The sequence below is a fragment of the Papaver somniferum genome, chromosome 9 (genome assembly GCF_003573695.1).
Source record: "Papaver somniferum cultivar HN1 chromosome 9, ASM357369v1, whole genome shotgun sequence".
NCBI classification, from domain to species: Eukaryota; Viridiplantae; Streptophyta; class Magnoliopsida; order Ranunculales; family Papaveraceae; genus Papaver; species Papaver somniferum.
In genome coordinates this window covers 128,735,902-128,741,430 of record NC_039366.1, presented here as the reverse complement: position 1 = coordinate 128,741,430, position 5,529 = coordinate 128,735,902, and the positions used below count along the sequence as shown (strand labels likewise).

Genomic DNA, 5,529 nt, shown 5'->3' with positions numbered 1-5,529 from the left:
GTGATTAACTTTATCAGTGGGTTGAAGGCTGAAATCAAGAATTATGTACTTATGTTTCGTCCTGTCACCCTTTTGCAAGCCTTTTCACTAGCTAGAATGCAAGAACAAAAATGTGCACAACAAGCCAGAACCATAAAGCCATTCCAAAGACCTTTTAGTAACTCATTCACCAACAACAGGTCTTATCAAACCACTACTCCTCAATTTCCACCTAAACCAATTCAAACTACTACTACAACTTCTTCTCCCTTTACACCGAGATATGGTAATACAACTCCAAAATCCAGTCTCCCAATACCACCTATAAACAGATTGACTCAGGAATAGATGAGGACAAGAAGAGAGAAGGTTTTGTGTTACAATTGTGATGTGGTGTACACTCCAGGCCATGTCTGCAAGAGACAACAATTGTTCATGGTGCAAGTAGAGCAACCTGAATCTTCTGAAGAGGTAGAGGAAGAAATTTATGAAGAAGCTGTGGAATCTCCAGTGGAGTCTGATATGAAAATTTCCCCCAATGCTCTCATTGGCAATGTAAATGGAAACACAATTAGAATACCAGGTACAATTAAACGGAAGAAAATATCAATTCTCATTGACACTGGAAGTACTCATAGTTTCATTGATTGTACTTTGGTCAAGACCTTAAAGTGTCAGGTAGAACAAACAGCTCCCATGTTGGTTACTGTAGCTAATGGAGACAGAACTGTTGGTACTGGTATTTTCTCTCAACCTCAGTGGTCAATGCAAGGTCACAAATTCTCTGAGGACTTGAGGATGCTTCCTTTAGGGAGATGTGATATGGTGCTTGGTGCTGACTGGCTAAGGAAGCAAGGTGATGTAATGTTTAACCTCTCTAAGATATGCATTTCCTTCATTTACCAAGGCAAGAAAATTACTCTGCAAGGCACTACTGAGAAGGTAACACTCAAGATGATGAGCTGCAATGCTTTTAAGAATTTCTTGTCAAAAACTTCTCATGGGCTTATAGGACAATTATCTTCCATATCACTTTCTGAAATTCCAACCTCAGTTCCTGAACCCTTTACAAAACTGATTCAAGAGTTTCAAGATATATTTGATGAGCCAAAACAGTTACCTCCCACTAAAAGCTTAGATCACTCAATTCCACTCAAGCCAAATTCAGATCCAGTCAGCCTCAGGCCATATAAATGCCCATACATACAGAAGGGGCACTACACCAAAATGAGAAATTTGTAACACAGAAGTACCACACTTATTTGTGTAACAAAACATGTCACACTATTATGTGTAACAACCTAAGAAAGTGTTACATTAATTATATATTATTTATATTTAATATTCTATTTTATTTTGTTACATTTTTAAGTGTGACAACGATTTTCAGTTATTTTAAAAAAAATAACAATAATAATAATAAAAAACGAACCACCACGTCTTAACTTCTCACCAATTCACCCTCTCGCCAACTCTATCAGTTTCTTTTCTCTATCTAGAAGAAAACCGAATTTTACCCCCTAAATCTCCAAACCTAAATCTCAGCATCGAAAACATTCGTTTCGAGTTTCAACTCTATTCAGATCGTGTCGACCATGGTAAAAGCTAAATCGACTATCTGTTCTAGAAGATAAATTCTGAATGGAAAGGAAAAGTTGTGGAGAATCAATATCAGCAAACTATTTTGAAGATTTCATCATTGAAAGCGATTGGAAAGATAAGTATAATCTATTCTTATCATTTGAATTTGATTACACTCTTGATTTTTCGATTTTGAAATCTGATTTCAGAAAAAATAAATACAGTTCAATAAAACCTAATTTTTTTGATTTCAATTCGAACTTATTTTTGGATTCATAGTCATATCTTGGATTTGTAACAATATGTGAATTGAAAACTACGAAGTTTCGCCAAATTGTACGCAGTTAATCTCTGCAATTCGATCCATCTCTCAATTCAATCACAATTCAAAATTCAGATTGGTAATCAGCATGTCTTAATCTTCATTACCCATCAAACAAAAACAAACTCTAATTGTTGATACGTGTATTATGTTTAGAACAAAATCGTGTGTAGATTTGTTCCAAGACTGTTGTACAAAATCATGAGTTCAACTCATTAAAGAGTAGTAGGTCAAGAGGGAAAGTGAGGCATATCAATTGAAATGCAAAAGAATATGTTGTTTACTTCTATTGAACAAAGTATATTACACTCCATGCGTGTATACAAAAATAGAGAGTTGATTTTGTTGCAGGTTGATAGGAGTTCAGTCTTCTATAACTAGAAGATGATTATGGGGTTAGCCAAGTTTCATCGAACTTTGGAATGAGGGACCAATAAGAGGAAACCGATTGGAACATGAGCAAAAGCCTGAGAATAAAACCTGAAGAGGTAAAATATCTATTGCACTTCATTACCTTTGTCGTGTTGATGCATGTCTGCAATTTTCGATGAAAGATGAAATGTGAGAAACATAGAAAGCACAAGAGTGATGTAGTCCCTCGATTTTAGTTACGCTCAATTTTAAGAATGTTACTATTGTTTGTAATATCTTTTTCCAGACATTGTTGTTGTTGCTCTCTGTGTCTATATGACGAGGTTTTGTGTTGAATTTTTTTCAGCACTAGGATTTTCCACTTATACCTTCTTAGATTTGTATCAGTTAGCTGATTTGAATGTTGCTGTTGTTTTTACAAATGATCTCAAAGGTATCCATCGACGTCTTGCTGGAGGCATTATGTGTGTTTGAGATGTATTTCACTTGACGCCTAGTATTATTTACTCTCTTATTCTGCTTGTCTTATTCTCACATCCGAAAAACGGGAGGAGAGGGAGTATATCAATGATCCTAATGATGTTGAACCTGAGGTATGGTGCTGTATATCTAATGGACAACTGTTTGATTATTTTGCATATCACACTTTTTTATGTCAAGTAGGCTCCATTAATCTCTGCCAAAATGATGTTGGGTACTGCTAATAGGGATCTATTTGAAAGAGAGATAATGAACATAGCCAAATTATACTTTTATATATATGTGCAGAGTTTGAATATGATCCTGATATTACAGGGACTCAATAATTCCTAGGCCACTCGAAAGAACAGTGAGTTAAATTTCCTGTTTTTCTCTGTCGTTTCAAACTTAGACTTTTATGCTAAAATGCTTTGATTAGTTTGATTTACAGGATTAGTGTCACTTGAGCCCTGTGGGGTCGGTACACAATACATTGCGTTGTGGCACGTATACATAATATATGTATTACAGTATATGTTCTTGAATGAAAGCCTTATGCACCTGAACTTGGCTGGAACTCATGTAATTAGATGTGTATCTTTGATGTAACATGTTAGTTGATGTTGTTAGTGGTATTTTTTAGTCTTGTTAATAATTCAGTATATATTATTGTTACTCCTTAGCAAACTTGTTGGCAATTATGATATGTTTCTCGAGGCCTACTTATTCCGGTCTTAAATCTTTTATGTAGAGAAAGCAAAGGATAAGCAAAAAGATATACGTGACATAGAGTGAATGATAAAGGAGCTGTTGGCATCTTTCGATCTCCCATTTCATAGATTATGGTTTGTAATAATTTTGCATGTAAGCTGAGTATTAGATGCTTTGATTTGAGGTGCAGGTCAAATTCTTTGCAGATTTCTTGGTTATTTCTATGGTTAGGCAAAGAAAATGCGCATTATCCGAAGCCAATCTGCACTATTGGTTGATTTTGTGATTTTTTATATTCTAGTGGTTACAGTCACTAGCTCGAATTTTAACAGTATCTTCAATCTATGTCTGGACTGCGTATCTTAATTTCTAATTTCATATGCATGAGCTTGTTTACAAGGCCACTGAGTTCTCTGTATAGTCACTGTTGATTTAAACACACTCTATTTTTGTTGCAGGACAATTGATCAAACTTCCGATATCTGGTACACATGCAAGATGAAACGACAAAAACAAATTCGAGGGTGGTGTCAAACAAACTGGAACTCAAAAGAGCCATATGATTTACCAAGCACGAAAATTGCAGCTTTTTTAAGTCGCAGTAAAGTTGTGAAACTACTAGATGGTGGAACAACATCAACATCAATTGCAAGAGATTCAGTTTATGCTTAGGTTGTTTTTTTGGCAAAAAAAAAAAACTCATTTCCATCTGATGTAGCATTGATCCCAATTTGTTCCTAGTTTATACTGGTATACTTTTTACGTCCTTATACTTGTATGCTATGTGCAGGATGACCTTCATTAGTACCTGCATCTACAGAGCCTCTACTGCAATCCTAAATTGTATATGGAGGTATGATTAATATGCTTTGTTAAGCCGAAAAATGAAACAAGGGAAGGATATAATCATTTGTCTAAGTATACATCGTTGATGGACTAGTTCATTATTAAAATATTGATAGTCAGGTTATTGTAGCGAAATGATGGTCTAAATTGCACTGATATAGTGCTTGTTGTAAATTAAAATGCACAATATTTGCCTCTTATCAGTTTTCAATTTTGGCAACTTGTATATTTGTAATGTATACTCATTTTAAATGTAACTTGTACAGTTTTAATGCACTACAATGGTTTCTTTTCTACCTGCATGTGAATGGAGATTTAGGAAGTAGATGTTTCTTTTCTGGTTCCACAATGGGGATGGACTGGGGAGGGCAGGTGGAGGAATCCCGAATTAAGGGTTGATAAATTTTATATATTTTTTTAATTATTTATCCCAGATTTGTTACACTAATATGTCAAACCTTAGTAACAGATTTAAGTGTAACTTTAATTAATTAAAGTCACACTTATTAGTGTGACCACTAATGTGTAACAAAAGAATAACACCATATTTATTACACTTATATGTGTGGCATTAAATAAGAAGTCACACATATTTGTGTAACAAAATGTCTGATTTGGTGTAGTGGGGGTTGTTGAACAATTGGTCAAAGAGATGTTACACTCTGGGATTATACAAAACAGCCACAATCCATTTGCCTCTCCAATATTGTTAGTCAAGAAGAAGGACAATTCATGGAGGTTTTGTGTAGTTTATAGAAGACTCAATGAGATTACTATTAAGGATAAATTTCCTATGCCTATTATTGATGAATTGTTAGATGAACTACATGGGTTCTTCATATTTTCAAAGATTGATCTCAGGGCTGGATACCATCAGATCAGAGTCTATGGACCTGATATTCACAAGACTGCACTTAGAACCCACAGGGGCACTATGAGTTCAAAGTGATGCCTTTTGGGCTCACAAATGCTCCAGCCACATTTCAAACCCTTATGAATGAGATATTTCATCCTTACTTAAGAAAGTTTGTACTAGTTTTCTTTGATGACATTTTGGTCTACAACTCATCAGTGCAAGAACATCAAGAACACCTTCACATGGTATTTTCCTTAATTTTGAAAAAAGAAAGAACCAGTTATATGCCAAGCTATCTAAGTGCTGTTTTTGCCAAAGGGAGCTGGAGTACTTGGGTCACATTGTCACAACAAATGGGGTAGCTGCAGACCTAAACAAAATTGCTAGTATGCAGGATTGGCCA

The 5,529-nt window shown here is 35.1% G+C and overlaps 1 long non-coding RNA gene across 5 annotated transcripts; it reads left to right on the top strand.

The window, feature by feature from the left end:
- The first annotated feature begins 1,449 nt into the window (after nt 1–1,449).
- Nucleotides 1,450–4,498, top strand: LOC113308641. Of its 5 annotated transcripts, XR_003339959.1 has the most exons (7): nt 1,450–2,370; nt 2,688–2,847; nt 3,023–3,083; nt 3,153–3,295; nt 3,465–3,558; nt 3,883–4,096; nt 4,215–4,498. It is a non-coding gene; the product is annotated as an uncharacterized LOC113308641 (long non-coding RNA). The 5 variants fall into 5 exon arrangements; XR_003339957.1 differs by lacking the exon at nt 3,153–3,295 and having other exon boundaries at nt 3,050–3,083; XR_003339955.1 differs by lacking the exon at nt 3,153–3,295.
- Nucleotides 4,499–5,529: the final 1,031 nt, after the last annotated feature.